This window comes from Heterodontus francisci, chromosome 30 (genome assembly GCF_036365525.1).
Source record: "Heterodontus francisci isolate sHetFra1 chromosome 30, sHetFra1.hap1, whole genome shotgun sequence".
Taxonomy (NCBI): domain Eukaryota; kingdom Metazoa; phylum Chordata; class Chondrichthyes; order Heterodontiformes; family Heterodontidae; genus Heterodontus; species Heterodontus francisci.
In genome coordinates, this window is record NC_090400.1 from 39,454,492 (window position 1) to 39,463,068 (window position 8,577).

Consider the following 8,577-nt stretch of genomic DNA (forward strand, 5'->3'; position numbering starts at 1 on the left):
CAAATCTGAATGAACCCCATTCTTGGTGGGGTGAGTTAGGTTAGAATCAGGACTCAATTTTTTAACGTGGTAGGGTGAGTAGAGTATTAATATATTGTGTGGCTTATCAGGACTGTGTTTATGAATCAATATAGCTGAAAAGCCTCAGCTTGTGATAGCTGTCCTGATATTCTCTCACATGGACCGATCAAATGTGAAGAACAGATGACACGTAGCTTCTGCATATGTGCTATAAAGTGGACATTCAGCAACTCAGTACATACATATTCTGGAATAAAATTGTTTTTTGCAGAATGAACTTCCAAGTTCAGGTCAGCTGTGCTCACACACTACTTAAATTTATGTTATGTCTGGTTTGGGAATTCTGGAAATATTTTTTACACCTGTATTCAGCTTTATCTATTTATTAAACTAACATTGATATCTCAGCATGCACAGATGTCACACTTCTGTCAAAATGAAAAACATATTCAAACTGCTGTGTACTTCTCAGCTGCATCCTGAAATGAGATACTCATTCCAATCTTCAAAATCCCTGATCAAACAACAATTAAACTCCAAATACCCTCAGACTGTTTTTAGAAATTCATAGAACTATAGAAATTACAGGACAGAAGGCAGACATTTGGGCCTGTGCCGATGTTAGTTCTTCATCTGGAGATCTCTATTCTAATCATATTTCCGTGCCCTTTCATTGTATCCTTTTATATTCTTACTTTCCACCTATTTATTCAATTCCCTTTTAAATACTAGTATAATCTCAGCCTCAATAGTCATTTGTAGTAAAGCATTCCATTTTCCAATGATTCTCTGAGAGGAAAAATTTCTTTCAACTTCTCTCATATTTACTTTCTTGCATTAAAAAAAAGACTTACATTTATATAGCGTCTTTCATGACCACAGAACATCCCAAAGCACTTTACAACCGATGAAGTACTTCTGAAATGTAGTCACTGTTGTAATGTAAGAAACGTAGCAGCCAATTTACGCATATCAAGTTCCCACAAATAGCAATGTAATCTATTTTTATGATGTTGATTGCGGATAAGTATTGGCCTGGTTACCAGGGATAACTCTTCTGCTTTTCTTTGTATGGTGCCATGGGAGCTTTTACTTCCACGTGAGAGAGCAGATAGGGCCTTGGTTTAACATCTCATCTGAAAGACAGATTTAGACTTTACAGATTTAAAGGGACAGTCCCGCTTAAACACAAGTCAACCTTAGCAGAAGAATAATAATGTTCATTACAGGATATAACACTCCTGTGATTATAAAGCAGCGAGTCATTTGATTTACTATGAGCAGTGCCACAGTTGATAGACTAGTAATAGCTGGGGGGGAGGGGGTTAAATTTTATAACCCTGAACATGGACACAAGGATGACAGTGCACAATTAACCCCCTCCCATTGATTGTTATGCAGGCAGGACGCAGACTTCATGCCGCCTGCTTATTTCCATGATTTCTGTGCTAAGCCAGTGCTCTCCAGTTGTTCATTGGCTGCATGCAACATTTTGGCCTGAGCATCTAGCAGCGCTTAAAGCTATTGCACCTCTTAAAGGGGAGGGGCATTGTTGCTGCTAGTGGTACTGAGATCATTCAGAATATTGTGCTGTGGAAGAACCAATAAAGGCGGACCATGAGAAACAGTGTGCACCAAGATTTTCAAATGCTTGGTGAAAGGGCTGGAAAGAAGGAGAAATGTCCTGTGTCCTTGGCGATGTGGAGGCCCTTCAGACATCTGCTCAGAAGGCAGTGGGAAGAGGTAGCGGTGGAGGTCAATACCAGGAATGTAACCCCCAAGTAACTGGATGGAGTGCAGGAAGAGGTTTAATGACCTCACACGAGTTGTCAAGGTCAGTGAGTGCATCTCAGATGCCATATCCTACCAACTGCACCACTAGCCTTACACACTGCTCAATCCATTACACCCCTTTCAATAACCTACCAACAATCTCTATCAATCAGGACTCATACCTATTTTCACATACTTTCCCTCACCCTCACATACCTAGCACTGTTGCAAGCCTCACACCCACATCTCCCCGCTTGCACATGCTGGCAGCTATTCAACCATGATAGCCACATCACTCAAGCTTATTGCATGAAACTCACTGACACACCTCCCTCTTTTTTGCAGGAGAAAGTAGTGCACAACAGGAGTCAGCAGGAATTAATGAGTGTGGGAGATACAAGGCTGCATATTTTAAAGTCCATGGAGGGGGAGTGGTGGCCATTATCGAAAGGGCCATTGCTGAGACAGTGGCCACCAGGATGGCTGAAGCGATTGAAGATGAGGGTATCGGCCTTCCTAGTCCTTCTCCTATCACCCCACTTCTCCCACGTCTCTCAATCTTTCCTATTTACAAGCTGCAGATGGTGTAAATATGCACTTTTACTTCCTGCACTCCCCTCACAACACAGCCCTTATCCCTTTTTCATTTCAGACATACAAGAACTGAAATGTACCCAGGCAGTGCAGGAAGAGCAAGAAGAAAGAGAAGATTTCACTGCCACAGCCACCAGCTCAGATACTGACTATGTGCGTAATTTAAACAATAGAACAGAGGTAGGATCTGCTCCCCGTAGGCTATTGAAACTTTAAACAAGTATGGAAAAGCACCCAAGACACACAGAATTGCAGTGACAGCAAGAAGAAATAATCGAGGAACGAACTTGATGATTCTTTTAAATAGCGCTGGTGGAGGGCGTTTCATGCTGTTTAGCATTGTGTCGAGCTGTGCGAGGTTTTTTATTTTATTTTTTATTTCGAGATACAGCACTGAAACAGGCCCTTCGGCCCACCGAGTCTGTGCCGACCATCAACCACCCATTTATACTAATCCTACCCTAATCCCATATTCCTACCACATCCCCACCTGTCCCTATATTCCCCTACCACCTACCTATACTAGGGGCAATTTATAATGGCCAATTTACCTATCAACCTGCAAGTCTTTTGGTGGTCGGAGGAAACCGGAGTACCCGGCGAAAACCCACGCAGACACAAGGAGAACTTGCAAACTCCACACAGGCAGTACCCAGAATTGAACCCGGGTCGCTGGAGCTGTGAGGCTGCGGTGCTAGCCACTGTGCCGCCCGGTTAAGGGAGGGCTGAAATGTTGAGCTCCAAAATGGCAGCGCTGGTGTCAAATCAGCATTGCAAGCTGATTGATGTCATGATCTGCCTACTCTGCATGCTGCCAGCAGTCATTAGGCATGTGCATACTAACCCCTGGACAAATCTGACATCCACTGCACTTCCTATCACTATACGTGCACAACACAACATTATTTCAGTTGTTTAAGTGGCCTCATCCGCCCAAAATATGGGGGCTGCAGAGCCTAATACATACCAAGATCTATTTTATGTTGCTTACATTTCAGACGTTTCACCTGAGATGTTGCACTTGTGACATGCAAAGTCCATGGCCGGAATTTTACTCCCCCTCCACCGGCTGGGAGGCGGGGAGGGGTGGCGTAAAATCGAGTGGAAGGCAGGTGTGTCATTGCTGTCACCTACCCACCCCGCTACTATTTTACCAGCAGCGGGGGAGGTGGCAAAGTCCCCAGGCCAATTGAGGCCCTTGAGTGGCCAATTAATTGCCACTTAAGGGCCTCTTCCAGCTGCTGCTACCCACCCCCCCCACCGCCTACAGCCTGACCCCCACCTTCCTCGCCAGGCCCCAGCTGATTGTCCCCAGCGAGGCCTGAACCCCACTTACCTTCCTGAAGGACAACGTCCATCGTCCTTTTCTTGCTGGCTGCAGTCCCAGCAGTGGCCACCACTCCCAGTGGCACTGCTGGGACTGAGGGGCTGCTGGCCCTCTGATTGGCCGGCAGGTTTTGGAGATGGGACGTCCTGCTTCAGAGGGGCGGAAGTCCTGACCGAGGCCAAATAAGGGCCTGGGCCATGCAATATTGCAGCATAGCTTCCAGGCCCGGTGGAGGCGGGCTGTCCCTTGACTTTTCAGCCGGTGGGCGGGGCCACTGCCTGGATGTAAAATTCCGGCACATGTCACACTTGGACCTGATTGACTGAAATGTCCTACTCATAAAACAGTGACAAATCAGAAATCTGTAACTATAAACAGTGATGGAAGTCTTTTAATGCAAATAAAGCAAATTATTCAAGATATTTTTTCTAAACATATTCATCTGCTATTTTCTTTCTTCAGCCATTTGACCATGCCCGTGCAAAAAGGAATGTTCAAATTAAGCAGAAATTCTTTCTAGTTGCTGAAGCATGGGCAGAACACCTGCCTCCGATCTATATGGCTGGATCAGTGCCACTTTAATGCTGAGTGCAATTTACCAACAGGCCTTCCAGAGCAGTTTCAAGTGAAAAAGAGCCGTTGTTTCATTTAAATATTATAATACCTTTAAATGAAGCCTAGAATGAGAGGGGACTAGGCACTCAATGGGCCGATAGAAACTCCATGAATATTGGAGTTCTTAAAGGGTTCTAAGCGTTTTCAACTTTTTTTCATTTTCTTGCTTTATAGTACATTTTTAGCATTCGCTTCAGTTCGTAATTTTTGTTCCCATTTTAATGAAGATCATTTGTATTTATGTTCTTCGTTAAATTGGATTTTTCTTTCTCCTAACTGCATCCAATATTTTTGGAACCCGAAAGAGCTGAATATGTCTACTAATTCACTGGAAAAATGACTGTAATCGAGGCATTTCCAAGTCTTCAGCACAACTGGCAGACCCGAGAAAGAGGAACCATAAAAAGGGGCTCTTGGAACACAAACTTCCATGGGAGCTGTGGTTGTATTAAAGCTTTTATTTTAAACAATTGAAGCTCTTTGAATTTGTATGTCTTTCAAGTGGCTCAGGTGCAGCTTGAATATGTGCCCTGCCAGACTATGGGCACATATTATAAGCAACAAAATAGGTGCATGGTTATATGAGGATATGACATGGGCCAGCAGTGAGTGTGCAACAGGCTGACAAGCAATTTTAGTATGCATACTAAGGTTATGTGCATGGCAAGTGGTACTGATTGGTTAGTCTTTAGCACTTTCCTTAAGATATACCACCTTCTTCCATATCTGTTCTGGGTCCTGTAGGTAAAGTGCACAGTGTTGACCATGACCAACAGCTCCTTCCAGGGATTCTTCACTGCTGTCCTCTGGGGGAAATGTCCCAGAGTGCCAAGCAGGGCACCCTTATCCGTCTTGTGCAGCAGCACCTTCACTTTATAAGATATCAGTTAGCCTTAATAAATGGGTTAGAATCTGCATTAAAAACGCAAGCAGAGGAGGAACATGCTGAGTGTTTGACTGCTCATATTAACAGTAGTAATTTCTAGCCTATTTTGATTCATTGGCCTAAAAATTTAGAAGATAGCAAACTGCTCCCAGTTTTATGTGACATTTACACAATGAGTGGAGCTGGCCACGACTTCATGTCTTTAGTATGATCTCGGTACATAATGAAAAATTCCTGTGCCTTTTCTTGAATACCATGTTGTCTGACAGTGTTGGTTGAATAAATAGCTGGTATGAAACTGCAATGCAGTACCTGACTTGGAGAATGCTGACAATGGGTGCTTGAAATGGGAGCTTTCCACATCTCAGTGTAAACATCCCTCTCCTTATTGAGCACAAATTGATATATTTTTAAAATGTTTTAGAAAGCCCCCAGTAGATGTAAGTTTTGTGCATTACTGCATTATATCACCAGACAGTTAGATACACTATATGTATTTTATAGATTTAATCAATGATATTTGATGCTGGTGCTGAGGATGAAACTACAATGACGGATTTAGAATCTCTAGTAGAAATTCTGAGGATATTAAGGTCTTTTCAACAGTTATTAATATTGTTTCAACACTTGTAACTAATTAAGTGTACCTGCTCACGAGACACTCTAAACAAGTGAAAAGATGAGAGTGGCTATTTGTTCCCATGACACCTATCCTTAATGCTGTCCCGTGATCAAGTCAACCTCTTTTATTACATGGCACTGTGGGAATTTTACTCACATTTTGGGATCACATTCCATGATTCCATTCATTTTTCCATTGAAACTGAGAGCCAATGATAGCCTATTTTATATTGAACAGCATAATATTGTAAACAGCTTCAATATTTCTTTCTTGTTCTTTATTATTTTGTGGTCCAGTAAACATTCCCTTGTATGGCAATGTTGATAAGAAATGTGAATAGCATGTTCCAGCAAGGAGCATGTTATGAGAGAAATTTCAATGTGGTCATAATTGGACTCAACCTTGAGGGATGCATGCTGCATCAGAAGTTAGGGTATAGTAGAGTTGTTGAGGTGAGGAGCTAGTTGACTTAACTTTTATCTCCTGTGACAGCAGCACAGTTTTGACTATTTTTTGTTGTTTCTCAAAAGTCAAGGGAACTGATCATGCTTAAAACAACTCTTTTTTTAAACCCACTCAGATTCCAAACCCAGTGGTCCAGACCGAGCTTCAGATGCGTTAAACCTGACACTTTTTACATAAGTGGCTACAGATGGAGCCTTGACAACATAAACAAATAAGAAAAGTCAAAGTTTCAACTATCTGCTCAGGACATGCAATAGTCTAACTCTGCCCATGCTTGGAAAATGGGTGGCATCCTCTGACGATGTGATTTAGTGGATAGAAATGATTACCCTTTTGATTTTTTTCCTATAATCTTTCAGTACGGCATAAGATATAAGGCCAATTTCAGCAGTAAAGGTATTGATGCATAGCTGCTGATTTGTGCTGCTTGTACCCATAAAATGCAACCCTCTTTAAGTGTTTTACTTCTTAAAGGGAACATCACATTGTTGCCTAGAAGTCTTGCCTGATGCTCTACTAGACATGGAAGTCTATATGTGTGAAAGTACACATTTAATGGGTGATTACATCTAACATATATGTCTTGAAATTTGTGAATTTGACTGAGTAACAAAGCAACACAATCCTTTTAATTAGATTGAGTCAAATCAACCTTTCATTGTACTTCCTCATTGAGGCAGTGTAATAGTAAGATTTGTTCAGTGGTCTGAATTTTGATCGAATGGTCTAAGCCGAGGGATTTCATTTTTCTGACTGAACCAAATGTTGCCTTTGAAGTACTGTCTCATTCAAGGAAACCAGAAATTAATCTTCAGGTTCACTTAAAACTGATGGACCCAAAGCTGAAACCTGAATGCTGCTGTCATTACCAGTGCAGAACGCAGTGTGTACACAGAGTAAGAGGAACAGTCTCAGAATAGGAGCCCTCATTCCTTTATTGGAAAACTAAGGTAAAAATAAAGATATAGGAGAGGTTCAGCATCAACAGTTTTCAACGTATAAAGTGAATTATATTTGAATTATAGCTTTCATAGGAAAATTAATATAAAATCCATACTCTGATGGTTTGAATTAGTGATGATCTAGGGAAGCAAAATCAATGCCATCTCCCAGCCTGAAACAATCTTTTAAATAATTTCAGCTTGTGATCCAGTCATTAATGCATTCGGAATGATTTTTGTCTTTAAAATGTTACCTGACTGTCGTAGTATAATCCTTATAAGTTGGACATTGCCTGTTATGCTTCAATTAAAGAGAATAAAACAAAAAAACTTCTCTCTCATCTAAAAAAGTATTGAATGTAAATTTAAGCAACAAAATGTTAGCAGAGACAACAGCCAGACAACCAGAATTCACTCCATCTCCACCAATATTAAAATTGGAGCAGTCATTTCACTCTGCGGTAGCTGATAAATGCAGTAACTCCAATCCTAGTAGCTGAAGGATCAGATTACTGAGCTGTCCCATAACTGGGCCTGTTCTGTTTAGAAACTCCCAGTTACATGAATAGATATTTAATAGGTTAGGCGAGTATGAGAGAATGTATTGTTTTGGTTGACTCCTACGCGTGGATCCAAATGAAGCATGAATGAGTTTGTGTAACTTTCCTCGGGGTTAAGAGGAGGTCATAAAGGTTCCATTCCTCGGCCTTGCACCAAGTTTATGAAGTTGTGAGAGAAAACCGCAGGCTCATGGGAGTTTAACTAAATACCTGCTGCATATTATAGTTCAGTCAGACTTTTCTACTAGGATCTAGAGTAATAAAAGCCGAAGACAAAACAAAGCTAGAGTTCAGTGTTTTGAAAAAGAGGGGATTTGATAATGTTGCTTATGCAGTCAGGTCAGGCCATGAATATATGCTTGTGAAATACAGTGGTCTGACTGGAAGGATCACAGTTGAAAGGGGCTACTGTTTTGTCAGATGGTAAGTTTGATGAAGTAATCATCAAATTAAATTGCCACTACTTCCCACAGCCTAGTAGCTGTGAATGAGTGCAGAAGAACAGGTGGCAGAACATGCTAGAACGCTGAATTCATTACTTCCAAGTATCGATGGGGTGATGTCATGAGATGTTCAGTGACCTTCGGGGGAGAGATCTTATCGAAGCATGGCTTCAAAAAAAAGAGAGTTGGCCAAGGATTTTCTGGATATTTTCTCAGCCACTGCTGTTCCATTACTTAATTTTAAAGGTTGATTCCTACACACAAGCCTCTGTTGGAAGAATACAAGGAGTATGGGAAAGAAAAGCAAGTTACATTGACTGGGATATCAAG

General features: G+C 41.6%; 1 long non-coding RNA gene across 2 annotated transcripts in view; it reads left to right on the forward strand.

Moving 5' to 3' along the window:
* LOC137346692 (uncharacterized) overlaps nt 1-7,552 on the forward strand; it is a 411,123-nt gene extending 403,571 nt beyond the window's left edge. For both annotated transcript variants that reach the window (XR_010968752.1, XR_010968751.1), the window contains one exon: nt 6,419-7,552. This is a non-coding gene — a long non-coding RNA (uncharacterized lncRNA). The remainder of the gene's footprint in view (nt 1-6,418) is intronic.
* Nucleotides 7,553-8,577: the final 1,025 nt, after the last annotated feature.